The following is an 18875-nucleotide window of genomic DNA, read 5'->3' as shown; positions in this document are numbered from 1 at the left end:
AATCTTCAGTGATTGGGGTTATAGTCCAAAAAAATCCTGTGTGAGACTAGATTTTATTGCAATCACAGATACAGAGTGTTTTTACATAAATTAACATTTATATTTGTTCATTAGCCCCAAAAAGTTTTTGTATATATTATTCTCATTCAGGTACCCAAAATTTCACTTTCAGTAAAATAATCTTTCCTTAGAGTTGTTAACTTCAATCTACTGCCTTAAAATTTGTGGCCCAACTTTCCTGTTCTTCTGAATAGCTTTTGTAAACCGAACTGAGAATATTCATCAAATGCTTCTTTCTGCTGAAATTGTATGGTGTGTGAAGTGTTCTGCCAGAGGCCCTAGACTGGCCCAGTGGTACCTCTTCAGCAGCCTGAGGTTTTTTACTTCTTATCTGAAACTGATAGTTTTATTAATCCTCAGAGGAGGCTGATATTTATGGTCCAGTGTTGTTTCCTAAGATTCACAAAGGTTTCTCCCAGGTAATCCTTTTTAAGCCTTTCCTATTAGGTATAATACCGTGAGATTACTGATTTCCAAAGCCTTGCTTTTCCTGTGAGGCAACTTGTCCTTAATCAGAGCTGCTGAAAGGGAGCTCTGAGTATCTCAATCTTGAATTGATAAATAATAGTGGCCAGGATTGTTTCTTTTTGTCCTTCAAATGCAGAATATTTTTAAACATTTTTTGTTGTGAGGAATTGTAGTCTGCTCAAAAATCAGAGTTTACCTTGAGGGCTTTAATACACTGAAGTTTGTTGCTGAAACAGTTGCTCTTGTTGAAGCGGTTTACAAATTTCAAAGACTTCTGGTCTCTTCACTGCAACAATATCATCCATTGATCTACCCAGCCTTGCTTTCACAGGCACGGTCTTTTAGTCTGGAAAATACTGCAGCCATAGCTTGCTCCCTCTTGACTCCTGGCTGAAACACTTGATTCTACTCTGACATATGGTTTTACCCTTAAAATGTATGTTACATCATTCAATTCAAGCAAAAATGAAGGAACAAAATTAGAATCAAAATATTCAAAAGAAAACAAATGTCTCAAAGCATCTTGCCAGAAGAGTCCTCAAGATATTTTACAAGCAATGTCATCTCACCCGCCTCAGGCTGCTGACCCTCAGCAGTACTGTGGTAACACAGATTGAACAGCAGCTGAATTTTTCCACCTTTACTCATCAGTGAAGAGACATCCTGGTGACTAATTGCATAATTGTAAATAAAAACTTACTCTAATCTTCAGGACGGAAGGTCTTTCTTCAAAGAGTCAAGAGACAGCTGAGGAGGAGGAAAACCTTCTGGTATAATTTTTCTTGCTTCGCACAGGAGATAAGATCACCATGGAAGCTGCAGCTGGAAAGGAGATTGTGGGTCTCTGCATATATTTTTAATACTCAATTAGTTCTTCCTATGCTTTTGTCAGTCAGCTGTTTTACCTAAGCCAGCTTCTCTATATGATGTCTTTCTAACATACAGCAGCTGCTGTAATCGCTACTCACCATCTCCTGAAACATGCAGATAAGTTGGGAAGTTACAGAGGATAATCTGAGAAGACACTATCCTGTCACAAATCCACAGCCTCAGAAATGGACACGGGGTCTTGTCCTCCAAAAAGTATCTGAGAACTCATGAGGCGAGTTTCTCTCTGATAAAGCTGACATTGACAAGTGGCCTTTAGCTGACACTGTAATGGGACAGAATTTCTAATAGAAGGGGTATTTCTAACAATCTACTTTTTTTAAAGTGGGATAAATCAAGTTAAAGTGCAGAGCTGGTTGAAAAGCCAGCATTGTAAGGCAAAATGATCTCATGACAGGCAATTGGGATCCATAAATGTTTTAAAAATAAGGTCAAAAATTCATTTTAAATAGGCCCGCTATTCTCTCATCATCCATTCCCCACCCCCTGCATCCATTTTCCAGTCCTCTGCTGTTCTTCTCATCTGTTGCTGGATGAAATTTTTGCTCTTTTGCGCCTTCATTCTGGTCTCCCTTCCCCACAGTCTGTTCTTTTTCCTTTTGTAAGTAACTGAATAATTCAGTTTAGTGTGTCTCCATAAACAGACACATGTATATAGCACTGTCTGTGCTATGGAGCCAGATCCTTTGAAATTCATTTCCAGTTCCTTTGTGTTTTGGTTTCTCACTGAGTTTTGCATCCCTTGGAATCCTCTACACCTGCTCCCGTCCCCCCTTCATTTCAGGTTCACAGCTAGGGTAAATGGTGAGCCCAGCTCTACAGGGTGGATCACAAGGGTTAAAGTAAACCTTGGTCAGAGGGTTAACCTAGTTAACCAAAGAACGGGCTTGTGGTGAGCATAAATACTGTTAAGGAAAAAGAGTGCCAGTTGTTGTCAGTACACTATGGGATTACCCTGAAATTTTCTGACACTCAGGATGTCTGCTGGGAAGCATCAGCTCAAGACAGAGTGCATACGTATTCATGTCCTAGGAGAACATCAGATAGTGAAAGCACTCATGAAAGTGTTCTGTACAAACCTAATCCTAAGGCCATTGGAGCCTACAGAGAGAATAGGTCTATGTGGTATTATCATATAGTGCAGTATCAGTCAGACCCTGAGAGAACCCTATAAGCAATAAGCTGCAAGAACTTAGCCAGTATCCCTAGGAGTTAGAGAGCATTTTCATGGAGCATTTTTTCAGGGCATTAGAGTCGTAGAGTCGTAACAGGTCATAAGAAATACCAAAGGAGCTGTGAAGACGAGCTGTAAATTTAGCATGTATGCTTTTATTTAAAGGCATTTAAATAATGAGAAATTAATCATCTATTTGAGGATTTACTTGGATTGTCTTACAGGCTCTGTACAAATTCAAGTTACTTAATACCAGTTCCTTCCTTCAGAGTGGCAGTAAATTCTTGAAATATTCTGTGTAATATACTTTCAAGAACTATGTGTAGCACAGGCCACATTGCAAATAATTCTTCACCTGTTAGTGACCACATCAGCTTCACTGTACCAAACTTTATGTTAAGTGGCTGTAAGAGCTGCTTTTTTATTTGCAAATGAGGTTTGTAAGTTGGTAAGTAGACTAAAGACATAAGAAAACCTGCTTCTGGATGCTGACTGAACATTTTGAATGAAACAAACCCGTAACGTACTGAGTTTTGTCAGTTCCAAGTCAAGAATATGGAAGAAGAATCATGCCTGTCTGTGTTAAAGGCCAAGTACTTTATTGTGTGTGTGGCAGGGATCCAAGCCTAAAAATCAAACGGGGAAAAAAAAAAAAAGAAGAGGAACGTTAAGAAGTGCATTATTTTTCCATAATGTGTCAAAGGGTTCTACGCTTACTTCAGGATGAGTAAGGAGCTGTTTGTACTTTTCACGATCAATTAATTCCAGGTTCAGGATGTTGCATTTCAAATAGGTTAGGTTCCCAAAACTCACCAGCATTTGTGTTGGACCACAGCTAGAAACCAAAATTCCAACTTCCAGAATAATAGCATTCCTGTCTTCTAGCGCAATGGGAGAAGTGACAATTTTATGTACTTTGTGAAACCATATAGCAGAAACTGCTGTGAATTCCAGACTTTGAGCCCACAGACTGTTAGTCAGTAGAAAACATTGAATTAAAAAAAAAAAAAAGAAAGAAAGAAAAGCAATGACTTACTCTGTGTAGCTGTTTTGAAAGCTGTGGATCAGAAGTATTTGAGTATATGTTATTAAAACATCTTAATTAAGAGAGGATTTAAAGCATTCTACTAGGATGTATGATTAGCTCACCAATCAATAACTTTTTGTGGTCACTACTTACCTCTCTATACTGAAGGTTTCAGATTGGGGTATATTCTAAAAAGCTGTTCTAAGCAAGCAGAGAGATTTTGAAATTTGCAGGCTGGCTTTGGGGGTAGGTTTTGGGGGAAAATTATTTTAGAGAAATCCCTGCCAAACCTCATGTGAAAAATAAACTATTCCAAATGGTACATGCAAGGAGAGCCAAATTCAATTCCATTAATACTAGTAATAAAGAGTGACTCTTATAACTTGCTTGGAGTCATTCCTACTTACACAAAGGTTAAATTTGGCATAGGGAAACTGAACCAGAGGGGAGTCTGAAATGCTCGTGTCTTCATGCTTAATGCTGTGTACACACTTGTTTACCAAGTGAAACAGTTCTGGTGCCATATGTCGTCTTATCAAAGCCCGCCGGTACTCTTTATACCCCACAATATTCTGTGAATCCCAGAAATACATCATGCCATCTATTCCATGAGGTACCTCATCACCACACAGCTGCTTTTTGTTTCATTTAAGTGCAGGGGGGTTATTCTGAGACAGACGGACTCTAAGCTTTGCTCTTTCTTCATAGAAATAGCGGGAGGAACTTGGACAAAAGCAGGTGGTGCTGCCAGGCCGCCTGGCTGTGGCTTTCCACGCAGGCTGGCAGCACTGGGAGGCTGCACATTACCACATGCTCCAGCGGTTGTGTCCCTTGCAGCTAGCAGAGGTTCTTCTGACATTGCCCAAATTGAGAACTTGATTGTGGTATCACAGAGACCATGACAGCTGCCACAGATCATGCTGATATGTTATGAAGGGCCCTAGAGGTTTTCTGTTGTATATATTTTTCCTAATTTGCCAATATGTTTGGGGAGGTAAGAAACAAATCTCTAATTGGTAATTATATTGATGAGGGGAACAAGTAATCCATGCCATGTAGTGTGGTGAACAATTACTGTACTTGTGTGCAGAGCCTTGGCTCCGCAACTTTTATCCTTTGGGCACAGCTGGATGGGCACAGAAATGGGGTTTTCAGAGCTAGGCTTTATACTGGCCTGTGGGTCTGTGCAAAGGCTTTGTTGCAGTTGTGAGCTGCACAACAGCTGGGCCTTTGTGACTTGCTTCATTTATGGCAAGCTTCTGCCAGCATAGGCTGTCATAGTTTTCTGGCTACTTGTTGGTCACTCAGTAGATCCCTGACTGTGTGACCACTTCCCTTGAACGTGTGTGCACGCTGTCAGTCTCTGGCCAGTGTCACATGCTGAAGGTGGAAGAGGATTGAAATTTTAACACTGAGCCTTCGTGAGGGGTTGCTAAAGCTCCTACTTTGCACTTTGCCCTCAGTGATATGTACTTCTCCATGACAGCTCGGTCCCGACCCCTAGCAAGTCAGCACCCCACATACCATGGAATCAAATACAGCTGCTCGTGGGCCTGACTACCAGGGGGAAAAAAAGTACGCTTCCTTTTAAAATTGACCTCCCCTTCCTCGGGCTATTAGTAAGAGGCCTGCTTCAACTTCTGGAAAGAGGCCCCAGTTACAACAACTCTCATTTTCTTAATCATGAGACAAGTCTGTAATGCCATTTAAATTCATGTCTGAAGCTAAGCACATGCTTAAGGTATTTATTAGATTGGGCCTGGAGCCGGGCCTCAGACTTGACCCCTTCATAGGCACAGGCTGAAGGCTTTGCCTTTCCTATCAGGTATCCGGTACATTTATCAAATAGATGCTGACAAGGTTGACTTCTTTTTGAATTCTCACAGCTTAATCTCCCTCGGTTATGTCCTTGTTCAGTATGTTGCTGATTAAAAAGAAATCTCTCCCCTCAAAAATATCGATGATCCAAAGAGTTGCCTAGCTGCTGTTGTCCCAGACAGTATCCTGTAGCCCAAAGATGCTGGTCACTGTCCAGTTCTACCTGCTCGGGGTAATGTCCCACCAAGACAGAGTAGTTTTGACGAAGTATTGTAGCATTTGTCCATTTAACGTAATGGAAAGCAGAATGACCTCAGAGAGGGAAACTGCGGTGGTTGCCCAGAGTGTGCAGAGCAGGGTCAAGCTTGAAAGAAGCCGGGTCAAGCAATACAACTATGTCATTGAGGCTGTTACAGGGTACAGGTCTTTTATTTTTTATAGTTAAGTATGTGACAGAAGCCAGCTGAAATAATGGACTTTCGATTACTTTTGATTTTTGGATTGAGATCTTACATGTAGCACTTCTCATTACTGCAGCATAAGATCTGAGCTGTAGGTCCTGGGTCTTCTGGAGTTTTGTTGAAGTTCCTCACTGCAAAATGCATTAGGAGAACTGCTTGTTAAATTACATCATAGGCACAGTTTCAGCAGCCAGGGTGTCAGTGTTCTGGTTACGTTGTTGTCTCGCAGTTAAAAACACTAAAAAAGTTCAAGATTTCTTCACAGCCAAGGTGTGAAAAGCAATTAGAATGTATCGCTGGGTGCTGGGTATAAGCAATTATCTATGAATATATAAAGGCTCTATTTTTTCTCAACAAACAGGCGACATTGTTATAATTATTTAAAATGAAAAAGAAAGTCACTGACTCAGACATTGAGAGATTGGGCGGATAACTTTATTAGTTCCCAGTCTAGGGTCTGTAGTGCAGATGCTAATCTAATATCAAGATTGCATTAAAATAAAGCACAAAATATGGGAAAGAGAACTCCATTTACCCGGTAAGGCTGGTGCTGTACATGAGTTTGGTTTTTCTGCTCAAGGCTAGTTCTTCTCAACTTTCAGCTTCAACTTTTATTGTTAAAGAACGCTTCGAAAAAAGAATGCTAACCCCCCTTTTTTTCTTGCTTAATATGGGATCCAACTGGAACGCAGTCTTTCCATTGAATGTGCTGAGTTTTGACAAGTTCTGTGAAAGTTAGAAGTCAATTTCGTTTCGTAAACTTTCTTTAATGTTCTTGCTTTGATTAGTAAACTGAATTTGTCAGCAGGAATTTGCTGGTACAAAAGTGTGTCTGATGAAATACCTGCACTGCGCAACCTAATCTGAAGGGTTGGTTTTGATATATATGCATATTTTAGTCTTTTTAAGACAGTTGCTATTCAACTGTATTTATTAACAATAAGAAAGCAAAAGTGATGAATACTGCTGCTTGGTTTTGCTACTCTTTCTCTTCAAACAGCCTGGCTGCTGGGTTTCGTGTCACATTGCTCAATAGTAAGTAGAGCCATTCCAGCTGAACTGTTTGTCATAAGTCCTGTATGATAGGAGCTGCTTAGTCTTTTGTAATCCAGGTGCTACTGGATTATCTGCCTTCAGAGGACAGTGCTGGCTCCAAGGGGATCCTCCTGTTCAGGGCAGATGATATGTGAACAATCCTGTGCCCCAGAATATCACCTATTTCATGAAGTAGTATGTTTATTTCAACATGTGTATTGTGAATGCCTACTACTGAAAAGGAGGACAAATTTTGGTATCTCTTCTAAAATGTGGTCTGGTGACTAATGGTAAGATTTCCCTGTGTGGTCTTCTCATGTGTTTTCTAGATAGGCTGCAAATAATGGTCGTCAAAATTACCATTGCAAATAACGCACTGCTCTATTAGGAAGACAGTGCTGTGCATGACAAGTAATGGTAGTGGCTCTCAAGAAACACGGATTCTGGGGAGGCCTGGCGAGCCTGTATACTTTATACCTTGAGACATCCCAATAAAAGTCAGAGCAGTAGATACCCAAGTTGAAATTATAACTTTGAAGGCATGGTATGACTCAGAACAAGGCAAACAAAGGAGGGTTCTGAGGAGATCTGAGAGTTTCTTTTATTACATTAAGCATGACCATATCGCGTTCTGTTCTGTAGTTTGTAATTTGATGATAACTCCTTCAAGATAAGATAGTTTGAAATACATGCCTGTGCCTTCTATCCCTGGTCTACCATCATCAAACAAAATCATTCTGACAATTTAAATTCAATCTTTCCTGTGGAATGATTATAGGGGAATTTAACAAAATACTATCTGGCGGTCCCCACCAGTGGATCAGTATTAACGTTTACATTTGCATATGAAGCTAATTTTCAAAGTATTTCTCTTAATTTGCTAGGAAGATACCTGTCAAGTTAGCAATTAAACTGTAATTTGGTCACTGAGGTGTTTACACGGATTAATAGATCTCTCCCTTCAGCGTATGCTCCTGAGTTGGAAATAATAGCTATACTGTGTGGTAGCATGACCCCACTTGAGTTTCACACACACATGCACGAAATCAAATTCCATCACATTTTAATGCAAATTTTACCTTTGCAAATGATGGCCTGAAAAGAATGAGTTTCCATGGTAACCTTAGGGGAACACATAACCTGTTTATCATAACTTCTCCATGAAACAAGACAGGGGGTGGGGAATACGCTTTGATGTCAACTGTATTTTTCTGTAGAGATCATTCTTCTCTAGCATGTATAGAGAATTTACCAAAATGCTCCCATACTGTCCTACATAAACTTTTTTCCCTCTCTCAGAAGCAGTTATAGAAAATAATATAGAAGGGCAAGGCAATAGGAGGTATTCAAAACCATTAACTGACCTTTCAGCTGCTGTCTATAGATTGACAACTAGGTCAACGTTTTGAAAAACCAATCACAAATTACTACATATAGAGATCTCTTCCATCACTTTCTCGCTCCTTGCTTTGTCTCCACACTTCACATTTGGCCCTTGGGTATCCCAGCTGCCTTTCAAAGGCACTTTAACTTTTTTGCTTTCTCATTCTTCCACTTCAGTGCTGCAAGTACTGTTTGAGAAATGCATTGAAATATCTCAACTCTCGCATTGTGGGGCTACACCACAGAAAAGGAATGTATTGATTATACTTCATATTCGGTGCTGACTCTCAGAGTGGAGGTGGTAGCTTCTGGAGCTGCCATTAGTGAGGAGTGAGTTTGATGGCTTTGAGCATCTGCAAGGCTGTATTTTTCCTGCAGATGCATAGTAACTCCTGGCTAAAAGAAAGTATGTCTGCAACATTTTTTTAAGGTCATTAGGAGTAAGGAACAGATGTTGAGGTTTTTCAGAATGCTGCTTTGAAGTGCCATTTAGGAGTCAACTGACAGGACTGACCCTATAGGCAGTGATTTTGGGGACTGGAACACAGAAGAACCATTGCCCACAGTTACCCATCTGGTATCCATCTGGTACCAGCAAACAACAGACAGTACCAAATCGCAGAGAAACTGTACCAACTGCTAAATTGGTATCAGCAAGCAAAGAAGGTCGCCACCCAACAGCAGTTGCAAGCAGGAGAAACAATGTCTGTAACATTTACAGACTGGTATCTGAAGATCCGGAGGAACCTGATGCCATAGCATATGGAAAGCAATTCCTCTTTCTAAGCCTGCTTATGCTGATGTTGTTTGCTCAGTATTAATCCAGGTTTGGGATTTTTTTTTGTTAACCATATTGAATTTGTGGCGTGGAGAGCTTTTGTCATAATGCCATTGAAAGAGAGCCTCTCTTTAGTGGCATCTATGTCTAACAGGATTAAGGTGGATTTAATAGCCTGTGCTAGAGGCTAACCATTCAAATTCTAGCGATACTGTTCCAGAGTGGTGTCAAGTCACAATAGAATGAGTTGGGGTTAACTTCTAACTCCGTGACAATTTACTCTGCTCTTTTTCTTTGATGTGAGCTGTTCTTGGGGAGAGGTGTGGCAGGGGTTTTTTTCCCAATTTTATTACCATCTTCCTCTTCTTCCCTTTGTTCATTTTTCCCCTGTCTTCTGTCTTGTCTTCTCTTGCAGCAGTGTGCTGGTTTGTACAGTGGCTAAGTGTTTAGAATGTAATAATACAACAGTGAGAGGTTTACTGCCTCTAGGCGCTACCCCTTCCACTCTTGAGGACCTCCAGCAAGGCATGATTTTATAGACAATGAAAGGCTCTCTCTCCCCTGTGAAGCTGCCTGCCTGCAGGAAGCTTTTCTCTGTCTTTTTCCACTACTTGCTCTGCAATTTAGTTCTGTGCCCTGCTATTTCCCCCTTCCCCTCCCTCTTTCCTTCCCAGACACACATGCACATACCCCCCATGTATGCATTCAGCACCAACACCAGCTGTAGGTAGATGCGGCAAAATGGCATTATCTCGATGTATATGTTAAAAACCTCAAAAATACCCCAAACGTTTTCATTTGCCATCCTCAGCATAAGTGGAAATATTGATCTGTCCCCTGTTTGCTTTCCAGGTTCTGACACTGTCATTTCATTTTCCCTAAAAAGAATACAAGCTCATATCTGTGCTGCACAGAGTGGTCATTACACCCTGGCACTGGTGCCAAGAACTCTGCTGACTTAGCTAGAGAAAGATGCTGAAAGCCCCTGACTTGGAGAGAAAATTCAATTCAATTTACTTCATACAGTGTCTCTCATGAAGTATTTCAAAATGCCTTATATCAGGAGATAACATAATGAGAAAATGCTTTAGAGAACTGGGATTCAGATAGCAAGACAAAATGATACACAACAATGAACTAGAGTAAAAGAAAAGACGACTGTCATTTAAAAGCAGTAATCATCTGGATAAGTAGTCTTGTAAACTAATTACAGTGAGAAGAGAAGCAAAGAATGCAAGACTGGGAGGAACAAGAAGCAGCTTAGTTTCAAACAGAGGCTAAGGCAGAGTTTCCTTTGAGGCAGGGGAGAAGGAGCGGTGCACGGTATTGTAGAACAACTATGAGAGAGCCACTTAATACGTACATGTGAAAACGTTTTTTAATGTATGCTCTATATTGCATCACAAATGTATCTCTGTGAAAAGTTAAATTATTCTGTCTGGTAGCCGGGAAGAAATTAATTGCATTGGCCTGGTTCAGTGGAAGAGCAATTGAAATGCCCCCTTGTAGTTGGAAGAATCAATGCCGGTGCGTGCTGAGTTTTTTTGTTGTTTTGCTGCTTTTAAGTTTTGTGCTGAGCTCAAGGGCCTCTGTTTGCCTCTGCACTCTGAGAATAGGTTTGCAAGTGAGGGTGTCGCAAATCTGGTGCTCATTAAAGACAATTAAGAGGTAAAATTAACCAAAACATATTAGACGACTAATGGAAAAAGAAGCCACCCACAGAGAAGGACACAGGCCAGGAAATGATCTCATTTTGCATGGTCAGAGGAAACCATAGTCCTCCTGCACCAGGGATCAGGGATCACGGAGCTAAGGTTCAGAAAGCAGAATATTATCTTTGTGGGGCTGTGCAGTTTTGGCTTCACCTCCATCTCTGCTATTTTCTCTCTGCTTTCTGTTGTGAGATACAGCAAATGCTGAGAGCTTGTTTTCTACTGAGCTAAGGCAATTGCCATGTTTTTAAACTGTTATGGGAACAGCCTGTTTCCCTTTTAAAGTTCCCATCTGTGTTTGTATTTCCCTCAGTCTATTGCCTTTATAGAGAGTTTTCCTCTCTCTAAATCTAAACCATTAGTTTCACCTCCTTGAACAAGAGGTAGGACATTAGTGAGGAGAACTAAATCCTGAGATAATCAGCCTTGCTTAATTCCAGCATGGAGCACTGCTGTCATCAGTGCTTCTGGTGCTTATTGCATAGGAAGAAGGGGCAATGACTGTAAATATGCACATCTGTGTGTATATGTATATATATATATGTGCGTGTGTGTATAGTGGTAGAAGGGGAACATTTAATTGCCTAGCAATCTTGACTGACCAAGTATTGTTCAGTCCTCATACAACTGATTTTCTAAGTGAAATTTTTCAAAACTACTCACCAGCACAGCCAAGATCATCAGTAACTCTGCAGTGTGTGTCTGTGTTTCTTATGGGGAAGATGAAGGATGGTTTGATTACTGTCTCTTTTTTTCTTTTAGACAAGGATGTTTTTCTCACCCAAGGGAAATGCATTCTAGCAGCATGAACATAACTATTAATCAACACTTAAGCAATAATCAGTGAATGAAAAATGATGACCAGAAACTGAAAATGTACTTGCATAACTATTTTGGCGCTTTTCCTTTGAGATCGTGCCCTTGCATTTTAACATGAACAATTCTTATAAAATTAGTGCTGATATATTCCAAAAGGCAGTGATTTAAAAAGCCAGCACTTATTTTTCATGTTAGAAAAAAAAAAAAAAAAAAAAAACAGTGAATGATACATGAAGATCTGCATAAGTAATGGTACAAAGCTACTCAATAATGTCTGAGATAGATCCTCAATTGATGTGGACCAGTAATACCTTACGGGGTTACTTCAGAAATGTACATGCCAAATTCATCATCACTAGAATGCTGTGTTCAAGTGTGTAAAGACATGCAGAGGATACAGAGATATTGACGTTTTCCCTGTGTATTTTCACCCAAAAAGGAGAGAGAGCCATTGAGAGATGCAGGTGTATGTCAGCTTTGGGAATTCCTCCAAGAAGAATCAAATGCTATTGAAATTAAAACAAACCACTCTCATCAGTATTTAGCATGCTTTCCTGAATCGGGGCCAAGGTATGTGGTAGCACACAGCAGAAACCAAGGCTGTGAGACTCTACTAGGACTGCAGCAATACCTTCCTTCAGCTCTTGAAGATGCTTTTTTGACAGTTAGTTACAGTTCTAATAACATCAAGTGTTTTTTGGAGTAACCTCAATACCAAACCATTGTACCAAATGCTTAGAAGTGAGTGTGCACGTACATGTGCTCAAGGGAAAGAAGGCTCAACATTTCCTATGACTGAGCCCAGAAAACAGAACTTCAGAAGTCTGTGAGATCATGACTTGGGCAGTGAAGTGGCACCCACAGCAATTTGTTGGTTCGCCTTCCAAAATACCCTGTATCCCTGTATTTTCTCTTGACAAAATAACAAAAAAGTTTAAATTAGTTGCCAGACTACCCAAAACAAACTTTCATAGCATCAGACCATGATTTGAGGAGCTCTTAACAACTATACTCCCAAGACATCTGTGAAATGGAGGGGGAACAGAACTACAAGGTTTCCCAGGACCCACAGTGCTGGGAATGCATTGCTTCTTTCCCTAGTTTTGAAAACTATCCTGTGTGGAAATTAAGCATGTAACAGGGAAGCTGAAAGTGTTCTCTGTCCGGTGGAGGCGGGTTTGAGGGTTCCTATGGAACATTTCTTGGTTTGCCGTTGTGGCCACTTAATGAAGGAAAGCACCACTAAGAGTACCGAAAAGAAGCATTAAAGGTGCTGTCTTATATCTAAACAATAGTAAAGCAGTACTGATGGGCTCATATAACATTAGACTCCTCTTTGAGGACTGCTTCTGTCATTAAAATCAATGCAACTTAATTAAAGCAAATTATAGATAGATACATCTATAAATAAGATATTAAAGTGTGCTGCTGAATATGATAATTGCTGCATATTTAGCAATCAGCGTGTGTGTTCTGCTTTTGCCAGGAGGGATTTCTTTCAGTGGAATCAATGGAGCTTTATTAAAAACCATCCAAATTAGAGGGAGAAATGATGAGTGTTATAATAACGCAAAATCACTGTTTCAACTTTCATTGCAAAACCAGGAAAGCAAAATACATCCCTCTTTGTGTATGTAAGGAAAACATCGGGAAAATTCTTTTGAATCGTGAACACTGCTAGAATTTTTAATTTTTACCTTTTGATGCAAAACATAAAAAAGCTGGATGGAGGAAAACATGTTTTCTCTGGAAATGCTGGAGGTCTTGAAGGGGGGGATAATTAGGATATCATAGCAGCAAGCAATTAAGAAGACCCTTTCTATCAACTTCATCCATTTCACATGGAACATGCAGTTCACTGCCTTACATAACCCACCTCTGTTTTAATAGCTTAAAAAAAGTCTTAGTGAGTCAAATCATCCTCTTAAATTCCACTGGAAGTCACTACATCCAGGCAGACTGTTGAAATGCAAAAATAAAATGGATGTATTTTGATACTTCACCTGTGTGTGAAACATTGAGACCAGGGTGGGGAACAAATCCACTTTTACCTCGCAGTTTTTTTCTTCAGTTTTCACTTAATTGAAAACAAAAACCAACTGTGTCTCAGCAGAGGGGAGACCTGAAGGTTAAAGGGCAAATTCCGTTATACCATGGCTCTTTTTGGCATGCTGAATCTCAACCCATGTGATTAGAAACGCTCACAGACAAAAGAAGAGCTTTGAGAACAGAGGTCAAACCAGCATCTGAATCAAGTCCTTTAACAGATGATCACAAGACTATTGAAAAATGTGCTAAGCAATGCGGCGGTACTATGTGCCATGTTTATACACAGGTTTGCAGGCAAAAGGCACTACTGGGTGGGATTTTCAAAGCACTTGGGTGATGGCAGAGCACATGCCTCACTCTGCAGGCTTCCTGGGCTGGATCATGTCTTTTAGTGCTTGTCAGTCATATAACACAGAGCAGTAGTGTCGTGCCATTTTTTATGGAGAGAAAACCAGAATGCACAAGCTCCGGTGATGTTTCTGAACATACACAGTGAATCAGTAAAAAAAAAAAAATAAAAAAAATAAAAAAATAGGGAGTCCCAGCTTCCTTATCCTCATAAGCTTTTCCTGATCTCCTGTAATTTTAGGTAAGTCAGGCATGACTTAAGTGGAGTCAGCAGTATTTTTCCTTGGGTTCACAAAAGTATGGCTAAAATCAGCTCAAGCTGTATGAAGTTATAGTACTGCTACTTATGTAGTAGGCAACACAGACTGCTTCATTGTCTTTCAGATCTTAGTGATGATTGAAATGTTTGGAGGAGGCTTACTGTTCAGAACTGGAGAAAGTGAGGGGTTAAAACGAAAAAAATGAAACGGGCAAAGGAGATGTTTAGCATAAAAATGGAAAATGAATAAACCTTAACAACCCTATGTATTTCTTTTTAAGACTGAAATTCCTGATGCGGAGATACGGTTTTCCTACAGCTGGTTAAGAAGCTTTAAACAAACTTTTTAACAAACCTCTCTCTGCAAAGATGGTCGAAGTTTTCCAACAGAGCCCTGAGTAATACTTGCTGCATATGACAGAGGGATCGATAACTGCAGCCTTCTGAGACAGCCACCCTGAAAATGCCTCTGCTTTATTCTTTTCTTCCTTGTGAGCAATACACAAGGTCTTGGGTCTTCAGCCTGCTGACTTAATTTGGGATGGACCCAGAGCAGGAAGATCGGGTAGCTCAGGTGGGAATATGTGAGAGGAGGTAGAGCCCTGGGTGAAACCACAGTCATGCTGAATGCCAGCTCCACTGCCAGGGGCAAGGAGCTGCTGCTGGTATTCGTTTGTGGAGCTCTAGCTCCCATCTTGAGCTGTGGGCGGGTGCACAAAGAGTTGATTCTGGCTTTGTAAAGCATCATGGACTTTGAACGAGGTCACTGTAGTTGTTCATACTACAGCGGCTGTCCAGCACCAGATGCCTCACTCCATGTGGAAGAGGTAAGGTAGAATATGCTCTTAGCTGCTCCCTTAGCCTAGAATAAATACTCCAGGAGGAAGCCAGTAGAAAGCAGGTGAAGAGAAACAAGGCACAGCATCTCCTGGGAAAAAAAAAAAAAAAAAAAAGATGCAACCCCTTGCACTTTTAAGTGCATGTTTCAAGGTACTCTCAGTCTTTAGGATATGAAGTAAATCTTTTTCTGCTTGTAAAGAATTGTTCTTCTACAAGCCCAGCATAGGCAAGTCCTAAACTTATTTCAAGATACCTGCCTGCAGGTATACTCTACTCACACCATATAATTCATGTGCAAATACTTGAATTACCTAAGACATTTGTTCTCTGGTTTGATCTAAATGTGCATGTTCACTTTTTCTTTTTTCCCTAGGAAATTTTCCTTGGGAGAATTAGCAGGTTTGAGATACTTGCTGTTAGCTTATCGTTTCCTTGTATCAGAAGACTCCTCTGAAGTACCTTGCAGTTAGTGTATTTGACATAGATTGCACTGACACCTGCACAGCTTTTGTCTTGTTTTCTCTTTCTTTATAGTTACTTTTTCTTTCTGTCTGTTTGGGATCTGAATGTGAAATTAAGAATCTACAGTTTTCTGTCTTGAAACAAGCGTGGATTCCATTTGTCCTGGAGATGAGGGGAGCCCCCAGCCTGCTCTCCTTCTCTTCCTTCACATTAGTCCCTTGATGATGCCTGAGGATTCAGATGGCAGCGCACAGTGCCTGCACTGCTCTCCTATCTGCATTCCCCCAGCTGCTGGGGACTGGCAGGATTGTAATTGAAGACACAGAGGTGTCACACTTTTTTTTTCTGAAGTGATGTATTTCTATGACAGAAATCTTGTTTACCAATGGAAAGTACTGGAGAGAGAGATTTGAATAATATTTAAATAATTTTAAAAAAATAAAAAAAAAAACGAAGTAGATGGAAAAAAGCCTTTTTGCCCTACAGAAAAGCTTGACCAGAAAGGCATTACAATATATGGGTGTAATATCTTGCCTATATGTCTCATACCTTGTCTCCAAGTGTGGCCACTGCGGTGTGCTTCAGAGGAGCCAGCGGCACAGCTGCCCAGCAGGCAGTCAGGAGAGCAGCCTGCTGATGCCAAAGTTTCTACCAACTTTGGTATCAAAGATACCAAACCTTTCAGAGAAGGGAAGACTTCTCTTTGAGGCTGGAGCTGACTCGAACCTGTCAGAGACTTTATAGCCGTCTGTTAACCTAGTGCACCTTCTTTGGATTAATTCAAGCGTCCCAGTTATTCAAGGGTTTGGCGGTGATACTTTGCAACAGTAAGTTTGATGAATTGTTTGTTGTTGTTTTTTAGTAAAGATGGCATTTCCTTTCCTCAATTTAGGCATGCTGCTCTTTTAATTGCACTGATGGGATGATGGCTGTTTCTGTGTTTATCTCTCCCCCGTTATTTTTGCATATTCATGTTTTGCTTGTTAGTTATTTGAGGCCGCTCTACGCTAAGATGATTTCTTCTTAATGATGGCTCTTTTTTTAAGTTGATGTAGTTAATTTAAACCCTGAAAAAATACAGATGCGTGTTTCCAATCATTCTTAGTGTTGTGTATTACTGTACATCCGTGAAACATGCATTTAATCTGCCGCTGTGTTCGCTCTGTGCTGACCGGAGAGTTGATCTCAAGCCTCTGGCAGGGCCTCAGCCGAACATCGCGTCTTCCGTCGGCTCCTGCACCTCGCTGGGCACGGCGTGGTCAACATCCCTTTGCCTCAAGTGGATCTGCCAGTTTCTAATCCTTTTTGTTAGGGTTCTTGTTTACTCGCCTAAATATCTGTCAATTATTAAATATGCCATTAAAATCTGCATACCTGTCCTGAGGCCCACTGTGTGCTCCCTGTTTGGGGGAAGGAGGGCAAGTTGGAATATTTTGCTAATTAGTATCTGTAATGACAATTCTTAGCTCGGTTTGTTGTGAAGACAGCAAGGAGCCATTGCTTTGACTCGTTCTGAAGTGCAAATAATTTTGTCCATAATTGTTCCGTTTTCACAACTTCCCTCTTCGTCGGGGCAGTATTTTATTTCAGGCACCATTTTGCTTTGGCTGAGCGACGCTATGTTTTTACTGCTGCGTGGACAGATGGGGAAAGGAAAGGAAAGAAGAAATGGCTGAGTCTTTAATTAGCAATAGAGAGCCGGAGCTTGCTTTTCCAGTGCGTTTGGGGGTTTATACAGGATGGGGAGACTGAGCAGCTCGATGGAACCAAATTAGCAAAATGGTATCCACCGCCAGGGAGTTTCTATGGCAACTGGCTCTCGAGTCGTATATACAAACAGAACTGGCAGGGGGGACCTCCTTCTATTTGGTCTGTAGGAAACCATCAGAAAAGGGGTATTTTCAGGCTGTAAAAAGGCCTTGTGATATAAATATTTCTTACTTTCTGGTGACTGGTAGAAGTTTTGGGATCGCTACTGAGCATTGGCATAATTCTAAATCTGTTCCTGTTCCTGCACATTGACTGGCTCCTGCTATTCATGGTAGGCATGAAAGTAATCACTGTGAAGCTTGCACGGCATCCCGAGTGCACAGTCAGTTACCTGGCACATCATTTAGCTCATAAACATCTTGCCTCTGAACATAATTAATAGCCTATCTACTGCCATGCAGGTAGACTGTATTCTACATGGCTTTTTTGCTGAGCAAACTAAATTACATGTTCAGTTTTTTTTTCCTTCTTCATTCTTCTTCATAAATAGCAGAAATTGGGAGGTTCCTCCCTCACCACTGTACCTGATGAATTAAGGGAAATTACCAACCTGATCAAATTAGCAGTGTGAGAACAGCCAAAGCAGCTCTGACTCGCAGCCTGAGTGCATCTATCTGTGCAAATTCTCTCTACATGTCACTGTTACTGATAGAAAAAATGAATGAATGATCAATTTAGACTGCTGCCCTCCTTTTGAAATGTAGGGCAATTACTGTTACTTTTCACTCATCCAAAGTCAGGCACTGCTAGCGTAGGGGTCATTTCCAATCAGAGGTGGTTATTTCTTGTGGCCATCAGTTCCATGAGGATTCCTTTCTGTTTTGATTCAGATAAAGGGGAATTAGCAGGAGGCCTGTGATAAATATTGCTTTCGCTTAGGAGTGTCTTGGATGCTCAGTGAATGGTAAGGTGCATAATGGTATTTGTCTAGCATAATTCCTGTGCTTTGCTAGGAATTATGCCTCTATTTGCATTGCACTTGTCTTATGTAATGGGTCCATAGTAGAGAGATTGTACATGAAAATGCTGTGTAAAAGGAGATAAGACCTACTACACCTCAGTGCACAACCTGTCCCATTGTAGAAGCTTTTAAATCTCCTCGGTAAAAATGACATATTATACATAAATTACAGGACTAACAGAAATGTACTCTAACCTGTGGAAAGTGCAAAATGTTAATTTTTGTTTGTTTCTCTATAATCAGGCATTTGCAGAAAGCTGCATGTGATTTATTCTTTTCTTTTTAATGAATTGTTAAAAATGTTTGAAAAGGCATTAAATCTTCCTTTCTGCCATTAATCTGTAAAAGAGGAAGGGGATTTTAAATGGCCTCTTAGTATATTGCTTTATAAAACTGCTGATTCTAGCAGCACCGGAATAGGAATACATACTAATGTAGGAAACACTGAATGCAGTCAGAGCCTCCTGCATTTATGGAGGAAAAGACTAATAGCTCCATTTTAACAAGGCTCTTAACACTTTGGGCCATCAGCAGGCATTGAGTGAGTGAAATTGGGAGAGCTC

At 40.6% G+C, this 18875-nt stretch overlaps 1 protein-coding gene across 3 annotated transcripts in view; it reads left to right on the top strand.

Moving 5' to 3' along the window:
- Window positions 1–18875, top strand: part of PARD3B (par-3 family cell polarity regulator beta) — a 397551-nt gene that overhangs the window by 350883 nt on the left and 27793 nt on the right. The gene's annotated exons all lie outside the window — the stretch shown is intronic.

Source organism: Aythya ferina (assembly GCF_964211825.1).
Source record: "Aythya ferina genome assembly, chromosome: 6".
Lineage (NCBI taxonomy): Eukaryota > Metazoa > Chordata > Aves > Anseriformes > Anatidae > Aythya > Aythya ferina.
The sequence above is the reverse complement of the archived record's forward strand: the minus strand, read 5'-3'. Positions and strand labels throughout refer to the sequence as shown.